The sequence below is a fragment of the Prosopis cineraria genome, unplaced genomic scaffold (assembly GCF_029017545.1).
Source record: "Prosopis cineraria cultivar Desert tree isolate PC_DT_omini unplaced genomic scaffold, ASM2901754v1 PC12, whole genome shotgun sequence".
Taxonomy (NCBI): Eukaryota; Viridiplantae; Streptophyta; class Magnoliopsida; order Fabales; family Fabaceae; genus Prosopis; species Prosopis cineraria.
Genome location: NW_026555343.1, coordinates 18,465,565 through 18,477,474, shown reverse-complemented (window position 1 = coordinate 18,477,474; position 11,910 = coordinate 18,465,565).

The following is an 11,910-nucleotide window of genomic DNA, read 5'->3' as shown; positions in this document are numbered from 1 at the left end:
AGTCTCTTATGCCTTTTTCCTTTATTATTCTTCTTTTTCTTGAAGAGTTGAGTTAAGGTTTGAGTCGGAATAATGATTTTCAATCCATATGAATTATGGGTCTATATTCATTCACTTAAATAGAGTTAATAAAAGTTGTTTAAATTATTTAAACATAATATTGAAGATTTTGTAAGTGTTTAGTTGGTGAATGCCATAAATGGCCAAAAATGGCATTGATGGAGGAGGTTGGAAGTGTTTGATGGACATTAATGATGATTTAATAATTCATTAATGACAATGTGAGCTAAAGGAACCTAATAAACCCAATAGGTATAGTTGAGAGTGGGTTAATGATTTTGATATGTTGGGAATGTTGAGTTAGAGTGTTGAGATTTATCCCAATAAAGATATTATTGATGAATAATGTGATTAATTATAGATTTAATCTCTCTTGGGTACCATTCAAGCTTGAGGAAAGCTTTAGAAGTTTATATCAAGGGGTAAACCTTTGACCTCTTAAAAGTTTGAGATAACTAGGGAAAAATTTAGTTCGTGTAATTGCTTTTTAATTGATTATATATTGAAAGAAATTATTCAGAAATTAAGATAGAGAATTATTTGTCATCAATTCAAATTTCAACAATATGATAAATTTTGTGTTATGTAAGTTTGTGTTGAATTAGTAAAAATGAAATGCATATTTGTAGGTATATGATTAATGTTAATAAGTAAGAGCATGTCTTATAAAAATGAATAACATATGATATTGAGCATGTGGAAATATGTGGAGATAGTGGAGAAAAATTGTGATAAGCATCATATGATGTGATTAGTGTTATTAAAATTGCATACTAAGTATTGATGTGTGCATGGCATGATCATTATAGTAGGAGTTCGCCTAGGGAGAGGAGTAATGTTAAATCCATGCGATAATAGTGACTTACTGTTAGAATCAAAAGTTAGCTAGTTGCCAACCATTGAAATTGAGAGATAGCCATTGTCCCATAATTGATAAGAGACTATCATATTTGTTCTTCAAAGAACTCAAATATAAATGAGTAAGGTATGACATCCCATGCTTGTTAGTATTAGGGGAAATTGTGAATCACAAGTGAGTGAGGTAGCCTTGGCCAAGTAGCTCTTTATGAGTGGAAGGCTTGGTTCATCTAAGATATGGGCATAGCTACTATATAGCCACCAATTTCATGTTGTAGGTGTCAAGAGGGTATAAGGTTGGCATTGATCATGCATTTCATATTCTGGCCATATGGCTATTATTATAGTGGCTCGTTGTGATTTGTTAAGGGTACATAGTTGTTATTATTGTGATCCCATATGTGTATTATTGATTGTATGTGTTGAAATGTTATGTGTTAGTGTTCGGCCACATGGTTATTAGTATTGTGATCATGACAACCCTTTTGAAATGTGTAATATTTGTGAAAATATCGTGTAATTATCGTTTACATCTATGATTAATTGATATCTAAATGTATAAGCTACATTAGCCTTAATTATTGAATGATTATACTCACCCCTCATTCTTTAATATTATAAAGACTAGCTCATTGGATCATGATTGGGGGAAATGACTTGAGGCTAAGGATTCTGAGTAATCCTAACTATAGGCCTCTTGTAATATTTTAGCTATGTGTATTTTGATTTATAATTGCCAACGATATCATGTGATTCATTTTGTCTACTTTTACTATTATTGAAAATGATTTAAATGTGTATTTTGTGCCTTAGGATGTTTTGACGTGATGATAATCTATATATAGGGTTAAAATACTAGTGCAAGTAGGGAAAAGTGTAAATGAATGACTATAATGATTTAAGTGTGGATTTATGAGAAATTGACTTCCCTTTATGTTTTTGTGATCAAGGGATTAAGCATTAAAAATGTGATTTATGTGTGATTATTTGGTTGTGATATGTTGCACGTGTCCAGTATAGTCCTTTGAGTGTGATTTAAGGGTTGACATAAGCTTTTGGCATTTGTATTGTGAAATAGACACCATAGTTATTTATTATTGTAAAAGAGGAGTGAGTTTTAAATTGGATGTTCATCTTTTGATTGAAAAGTAATTTGATTGTGAAATTAATGCCATAAGTTAGAGCTAGAAAAAAGCTTTCTGTAAACATCTAGATCACCTCAATTGAACATTAAATAGAGAAATAGGGCGTGTTAGGAATTTACCCCTAAAGCTGTCTTATGACAATAAAAATTCTATTAAATTCATGCAATGTATCACGACACATGACACAAAAGTAGATGAGCCACAACACATCTACAATAAGCCATGGTGCATTTGGTTGTGTTGCTAAAAATAATATTTTTCCATCTCTTTTGCAAATGCTACAATACAATTAAATTTTCATGCTTCTGTAAACTCATATGAATCTAATTTTTGGGAATAATATGTTAATGGGAGTGTTGAATTTTGAAAATTTAGGATCCTACTCATGCAATTTCACAAACTTGGTAATCTATTTGAGGTTAGTCCTTTGATTACCTTGATTTTGAAGTTAAGGGTAAATTAGTAAGAGTAACCTTATTAGTTTATCTGTGGATTATACACATTAGTAATAGACATACCTTAGAGGTATGACAATGTGATATTATTAATATGATTTTAATGGTTGGTTTTGAGGATAGACATATAACACTTATGATGTATTATATAATTATTGTACCCATAGGTATGGAAATATTTGATACATTATTTTGTATGGACTTTTTTGTATGAGTTAAACCTTTGTGGTATTTGAGCTTTCTTGGTGCATGGTTATAGTTTTATAACTAAAGATCACTTGTTGAGGAATTTTGTACTCTAATTATATTGTGCACACATAATTAATATTTTTTGTTTTCTATTTTGCTATATGAGTTTCTACTTTTATGCAACTATCTTCTATAAAAGCTCTCAATAGAACTAATTATGATGATTGAAAAAAGTCCCTAAATATGTACTTGCCATTTTTAAGAAAGATTTGGTTTTAAGAGAACCTTAACTTATGAATCTCTCTTTAGAGTCAAGTGCTTCTAAGAAGGCCTTCATAAACAATGGATTGAGTCCAACTAAATCTATCTAGCAATCATAAAGTACACAATCAAAAAGGAAATTAGGGATAACATTTTTGAAAAGGATACTGTAGTGGAACACTTGAAAGCTAATAATAACAAATACAAGAAGTTTGACAATGCTTGACAATACTCAATATAATGGAGTATCTAGTATTCGGGAGCATATTCTGAAGCTTGCTCATTACTAGAACAAGCAAAAATTATATAGGATTGATTTAGGTGAGAGTACTTTGGTCTATCATATCCTTTAATCATTATTGCCACAGTATGGATTCTTGATGACTTCTTATAATTCATAAAAAGTTGAATAGTAAATGATCTCTATAGTCACTCAAGAAGAAGAAGCCATAAAGAAGAATTCCTCTCACTCAATGAATTATATTTCTTAGGGCTCTAATAGCAAGTCTGGAAGGTCACATAAAAAGAAAAGGAGGAACCTAAAGGCCTTAAAGTCTTATAATTCAAATTTTAAGAAGAATGGTGAGAAGAATGAGAAACTAAGAAAGAAATCCTTTAAGGGCTTGCATAATTATTGTATGAAACTAAGCCATATCAAAGCTAATTGCTTTTTACTAAAAAACAAGTAATGGTACAATTTTTTAAATTACCCCTCTAGCTCTAGTTTGTTTTGAGTCTAATAGCATTAAAATTTCTTTTGACTATTGGTGGTTGGATTATGATGCCATTATGCATGTTGTGAATTCTTTATAGGGGCTAAGAAACAAGAAAGTCTCAAGTGAAGCATAAAAGTTAGTCTTTGACATTGTAAAGAGCAAGGCATCAATTGAATGCATTAAAACCATTTCTTTATGTTTAAATTTTGGAACATGTTTTGAATTTGAATAATGTTATTTATGTTCCTTCTATAAAAAGGAATTTAATTTCAACTTTTGTATTGAATATTTATGGATATTCATTCTTTCAAGAAAATGGAAAAATTGATATTCTTTTTGATTCTATTATTGTTGGTTATGCTTCCTTGATGTATGGTTTATATTGGTTGAATGATTGGTCTCATGGATTTCCTAATCTCTAAATTAATGCTATAATTGGGCATAAATGTTAAAGGCTTAATGATAATTCCTTTATGTTATGGTATCATTGATTAGGTCATATCTCTAAAGAGAGATCAAAACGAATGGCCAAGCAAAGTGTTTTATGAGATCTTGATTTCTTAAATTTTAAGACTTGTGTCAATTACATAAAGGAAAAATTCATAGGTAAAGCTAGAAACAAAAGGGAAAAGAGGTTTGAAAATATTTTAGACTTTATCCATACTGACATTTGTGGACCCATTACACTAGCGACTATAGGTGGTTTTAGATATTTTATTACTTTCACAGGTAACTCTCAGTATAGATGGATTGAACTCTTACGTGAAAAGGGAGAATCTCATAATGCATTCAAGAATTTCAAGGCAAAAGTTAAATTGAAATTTGGCAAGCTTGTCAAATATGGTAGATCTTATAGATAAGGAGAATTTTATGGGAGATATATTGAGATTGGTAAGAACCTTAAGCCATTCACTTTATATCTTCATGAATATGGCATTGAAGCTCAATATACTATGCCTGGCACCCTGTAGCAAAATGGGATTGTAGAAAGGCAGAATCATACTCTTATGGTTATGGTTAAAAGTGTAAAGTCCCATCTCAATCTATGCTTTACCATTCCCATCACACCATTAACCAACTTAAAACACAAGAATATTAAAGTAATAGCCTTTTATTTGTTTTCAAATCATGGGATCTTCACTTCTTAAAATATATATTCAAATAAGAAAGCTAACAGAAGTGTAAACACAATCAAATGACTTAAAAAGCCACAACTTCTCAAACATAAAAAAGGGTTATGCGCTACAGCGTGCAACACATGTACCACAGCATGTGACACAGAGCCACATACTCTATTTCTGACTATATCATGTGCCACGATGAGCACATCATGTGCCATGGTGTGCCTGTTTAAAATTTCTGCTGTCATTTTGATAACAAAACTGACAAACTTTTGATGTACATTATTTTTACACCCAACGTCCGATTGGAGTGATTAAAGTGCCCACATGAAGCTTACAATATTTACTAACTAATGGAATAAGTTTGGACCCAATTTGATAGTCCAATCTAAAATTAGGAACTCAAGTGCAAAAAGTTACTTTCTTTTAAAAACTTGCATCCTAAGCTCTCAATTCTCATTACTTATCCAATTAGACCATCTCAAGCCTTAAACTAAGTCTAAAAAAACCACATACACCTAATTAACATCACAATACACATATATCACATCAATAGCCCATTTTGGCCTTTCAATGCCATATTACATAATTGTGGTCTTATATGAAGAAAATATATATGCAACACATATTCATAAATATAATTAAACTTGTTCCATATTCAATCCTCTCACTCTTACATATAAGGCTCCATCTCACCATATGGTCAGGAATCACAAATGTACTTGACTCTTTCAAATAGGGCTCTGCCTTGCCATTTGTGTCAAGTTCTCACATAACAACACAAGTTACATTTAATTCACAATCAACACATAATCATTACATATATATACAAGTGGAACAAGTTACAATACAACATATACTTGCTTAATTCATAATTAAGACTACCCATGTACCCTCTACTGGGGTACCCTCAGCATAATGCAACATCATATACATATATATACAAGCAAGATTCACAATATAACTCACTTTACATTTATGCATCCTAGTTGGCAACTTTAACTCTATCAACTTATTATACATTTATTTTTACTCAATGGTAGTTATACCATTACCAAGTGAAGCTATTCTTTCCTCGCTTCCTTTCTTAGCCTTCTTGTGGTCTCTTCACCTATGTTCAAAAAGTAATTGAGTGAGACATACATATCAATAACCCAGAGGTAATTCCAATTACCAATTAGTAAGCAAAATTATAAATAAGCAATAAAATAGCATATGTATTAATAAAACAATAACATGTGCATATATAGGAATTCACTCTCATTAATCTCATCATGCTCATGCAATACATCCCTGGTTTCACCTAGTAAAGTAATCTGTACACCCGAACCAGGACTTCTAGTCATAAGGAATAGGGCCCACCATACCATTGCTTAGACCAAGTCATTTTCTTTTCATATAGGTGGTCTCCTAAGTCCGTCATAGCAGAGTCAAGCTCTATACTTTAGATCATCAAGACTTTCTAACCATATACAGAGTAGGACTACGACTCCCTACCCTATTTTAGGGTAACCTCGTGGATCATTCAATATCCTAAGTTTGTCGTGGAGGAGTCAAGTTCTATGCTCTAAATTATCAGGATTCTTCTCCTAGGTCTATCCTGATGGAGTCAAGCTCTACGCTTTAGATCATCAGGACTTCCTGAACCTCCTTATAGTAGAGCTGTGTCCCCCTACCATAATCTAAGGTATATCTCACGAATGTGATACATGTCAATGTGCGTGCCACTTCAAATTTGTTTTAATCAATACTCATACACCCACATTCATATACTTTCACAATATTGCTACTCTATCAGTTCACAATACAATGCATATAGTTATACTAAAATACTTTCAAATAATTTCACAAATAACAAGTAAAAGAGTTACTCAAGTTACTTTTAACTCTTACTACTAAGGGTTACCAATCACACTAAACTCCTAATGGCGTAGATTCTCATGAGTAATTTCACAGGTGCTCAATCTACATAACATAGTGCCCCTCAGTCAATTTCCAACACATTTTATAGGCATTGATTTGACTAAACCAAATCTCTTAATACATGAAAGAGTTTAGTTAAACCCTATTGAATTCACTTATCTACTATTTATAGTCATTAGCCTTAAAAACTATTCAAACAACCATAACAATCTCCTATTCCATTCATTCATCCAAATTCTTACTGTTAACCTAACTTTTAGGCCATTTTGAGCCTAAATGCTAAAAGCTCAATCGTTCAACTCTATACTAGTCACTAAACCTTAGTTATGTATTTGATATCCCATTATAACCCTTTCTTTTAGATTACAATACCTCAGAATCTTATGATTCAATTTCTTAACCGATAAAATTCAATAAAAAAGGGGTAGAATTAAAGCTTGAAATTGCATGATACTTACCCAGCAAGCTACTAATTGAATTAGATTCTGAGCTCTAGTTATTGCAAGTCCTAGCAGATAAGAGCTTCTACTCCTCCTAAAACATGTTTTCCAGCAATTCCCCTTCTATTTTCATGAGTTGTTCACATTAAATTTAAGTGATTCTTAGTACATTGTGGCGCATGCAACTTCCGTCGTGGCACGTGGCACATTGAGTTCAATCTCACTTATGCTCACGTGTTATGCCCTAGATTGTCTTTTACACTTCAATCTTATCATTATAACATCCAACCAACACAAATTATCAACCAAATATCTAAATCACAATCAGTTCCTTAATTATTACTCTACCCCTTATTAACAACTAGTTCCTAGGACTGAAATTCAGGGTATTACAAGAAGCATGCTCAATCACTCTTTGTTGCTAGAGTTCTTGTTAGGTGATGCAATTAGGACTATTGTATATATTTTGAATCAAATTCCCAGCAAATCAGTTATAGAGACTCCATATGAGTTGTATTTTAGAGATCTCCTATACTAAAGCATATGCAAATGTCGGGTTGTATTAAACCTTACAATCCATAATAGATAAAACTTGATACTAAACTGTTGATGGTTTCTTTATTGGATATTACATTGGATCTTGTGAATACAGATCCTATTGTCTAAATCTCTCATTACCAATGCTATTAAATTGAATTGAGCTTATTTCTTTAAAGATACCTTAGACAATGGTAGCTTTATGCTTAGGCATATTACTTTATATGATGAAAGCAATGTTTTACTTATGCCTACTATGACAACCCTTATATTAAAAGAAATAATGTTGTGGATCAAGATAAAGCTAAAGATAAACCACCTTCAAAAGGTGATGAGGATCTACTTATTGAACCAAGACAGTTTAAAAGGGTTTAAAGGTCTACTATTATTGATGATTATATCATGAATTTTCCTGAATTTGATCCATACACTATTGATAGCTTAGGCCTTATGTCTTACTAAAAGTCTATTTCTTGCACTTATTTTTCTAAATAGTTGCAGGCTATGAGTGAAGAAATTGTCTTATGTAGCTTAATCATGTGTGGGAACTTAGGGAGCTACTAAAAGGTTTTAAGCCAATTGGTTACAAGTGGGTCTTTAAAATAAAATGAGGAGCTACAAATGAAATTAATTGATACAAGGCCAAACTTACACAAAGACCTTCTCTCTAATATCTACTAAAAATGCCTTTAAAGTGGCAATGGCTTTAGTTGCATAGTTTGATCTTAATATTCACTAGATGAATGTCAAGACTACATTCTTGAATGGTGGCTTGTATGAAGAAGTCTACATGACTCAACTTGATGGTTTTATTGAATTTGGTAAAGAACATCTAGTGCACAGATTAAAGAAATCTTTATCTATGAGTTAAAACAACCCTCTAGGTAACAGTATTTAAAATTTGATAAAGTCATCACCTTGCTCAGTTTTATTGAAAATGTCTCAAATCAGTGTATTTATCAAAAGTTTGATGAGAGAAATCTTGCCATTCTTATTCTCTATGTTGATGATATTTTGTTATTCAACAATTCAATGAATTTTCTCGATGAGATAAAACACCTATTATCTAGACATTTTGATATAAAGGATATAGGTAAACCCTCTTTCATTCTTGAGATACAAATTCATTGTGATAGATCTCATGATATTCTTGGTTTATCACAAACTACCTATATTGAGAGGGTACCTAAGAAATTTATAATAAATTCTTATTCTCCCTCACCTACTCCTATTTAGAAAGGTGAAATATCATTAGAATTATAGTATCAAAATTATAGTGTTCTAAGGATGATAAGAAAAGGGATGAAATGAGAAAGATACCACACGCTTCTATTACTGGCAACTTTTATATGTTCAAGTATGTACTCAACCAAATATGGCCTTTATCATTGGAGTTCTAGGTCAATACTTGAATGATCCAGGTCCTGATCATTAAAAAGTTGCTAAAAAGTTATGAGGTATCTTTAAGGTACAAAGAATTATATGTTGACCTATAAAAGATCACATTCTCTTAAGGTTGTTGGGTATTCAAATTTTAATTTTAGAAGATCAAAAGATCTTGAAATTGTTAGCCTTTTAAATTTAAATTTTGGTTCTTGTCTGGATGACCGTAAATTCACTACTGGCTATATTTTTATAATATTTAAAGGAGCTATTTCTTAAAAAAGTATAAAATAGACACTTACAACTATTTCATCCATGGAAGCAAAGTAGATTGGTTGTTTTGAGACTTCACATCAAGCTATATGATTGAGGAAGCTAAAATTTGGCATACATCTGGTTGAGTCAGTATCATGTCCTCTAACTATTTATTGTGATAACAAGTCTATGGTATACTTTGCTAATAACCATAGAAATTCAAGTTCATTTTAATATTAAACTTATGTTTGTGGAAGATAAAATTGCTAAATCTCATACGCATGTGATTCATATCCCTAGCACGTAAATGCTTGCAAATCCTTTAACTAAGGGCTCACCTATAAAAGTTTTTCCAAATCATGTAACTTGTATAGGTATTGTGAATTTCTTTGATTCCCTAGTTTAATAAGACTTTAAGACTTTTTGCATTGCATTTTCTCTTTAAGCTTTGTTTATTTTCTGTATGTTATGTTCAGTTTAGTTAGATGCATCTATATCATTTATATCTCCATAGGATTCAATGGTTCTATTGTGGTACACTATACTTGTCACTTGTTTTTCTATAGGATTCAGTGATCTTATGTGTTATCTTAATGAACTATGAATAAAAAAAATTTCATATTATGTTCTATTCAGATTGTGAAACATTATATTTATATCTATTATCATTGTTTCCCTATAAGATTTAGTGATTTTGTGAAGTTTTATTTTTTAAATTTTGTTTATGGCTTAGTTATATTACTTGCTTAATTAATGCAGTTGAAGTAGGAGATTGCTAGAATATTTATATAATATTTATGGATTACATTAATTAATAAGCCCATGACCTATATAATCTTATATGAACCATGATAGGTAGATCACACAAGTGAACCCAATAGATAAAGGCCAAATCTACAATTTTGTAGCATTTGTTATTCTGTATCTCTTAATTGATTGAGCTAAAGGTAATGTGAGATTAATTAATTAATTATTAAAGTAGTTACTGACATGGTCCATATAATGTGATTAGTTAATAACTAACACACAATTCTTTTTTCCATTCTCTCCATTATCTTTACACTCTTTGAAAACTACAAGGGCCTAATAGATTGTGAGTCTATCTACAGTTGAGGTAATCAAGGAGTCATAAGCCATGGATTCTTTAAGCAAGATGTTAACTTCTTACTTTGTTTAAATCATATATATTGAGATACTAATTACAACATGGAGTCTTCAAAAGCCATAGTTCTTATTTCTTAGTACTAAAGTGATAAGAGAAAGTGAGTAACCTATAGATGGGGAAAGTAGAGAGAGAGAGAATTGCATTCAACTCCAAGAATGCTGAGGGAGAGAGCTAAGATATGAGAAAGAATAGAGAAGTGAAGGCTAAGGTAAGGTAAGAGAAGCTTGCTATTTTTTTTAATGGTAACCCATCCAACCTACCTAATCCATGCAGTTAGGTGAGTTAATCTGATCACTTGGGTTCAATAGGCCACAGTAAATCACCAAATTAGACTGAACACGTGGCCAATTCACCAGTTCAACCAGCTAGTCTAGTCCTATTTTTCAAACCATGATATTATCAAACAATTAATTTATCATTTAAAAAATAAAAGGAGTGATTATTACTCTTTTTTCTATTTATTGATGTGACTATCAATTTTTTTTTTAAAACAAGTAATTTTCTTTTTCAAATTTTGCACATATGATGTGCCCTTCATTCTATTATATTGATAAAAAAAATTAGCAAAACTTGGGTGAAAAAAGATATTAAAGGGTAAAGTGAAAAAAAAATACCCACAAAGTGATCAACTAAGGGCACCCAATATCCTAAAATGAGAAAAAAGATAAAAATACCCATACCATTACTAAAGTTGGTGCAAAAGTGACCAAACCATTAACTTTGCCCTAACGACGTTATTTGCCACTGTTAAATGTTGATTGTCCTTGCCACATGTTAGTTTTTGCTAATGTGGACTAAAAAAGTAGCAAAAATACTTATGAAGTCATTATTCAAGAGCATCTAATAATCTAAAGTCAGGAAAAGGGCAAAAATACCAATAACATTACCAAAATTGGTGCAAAAGTGACTAATCCATCAAATCCCTTAAATGTTTGACCTTTTAGCTTTTACCTAAGTAGAAGTTGATCATTTTTTTGCTAATGTGAACAAAAAAATTCTCTAGTGAAATTCTATGGAGGTTGATTAATTATTGTATGAATATCATGTAAGAAAATGTTGTTTTAACCAAACATCAAATTAAATCACTCGCTTCTCTGCAGCGGTGATGAGGAGTGGAGAGGCGTGCTTAGTCTTTGCAACAATGATGATGAGTGATGAAAATCATTTGAGAATTTTTAACATATTATGAATGAAATTACTTAATATTGTGACAATGTTCTTAAGGTAAGCGATATAGGAGGTGTGCTTAATCTTGATCTTTAATTGTGCAACCTATCTCACTATATTGAATCTCAAGTTTTGCATATAAGAAAAATGAGTGAAGAGGGAGGGAGGGACGAAGAGGGTGGGATACGTTAGTAAAAAAATGAGATTTGGTGGGATACATCATTAATCAACCTCC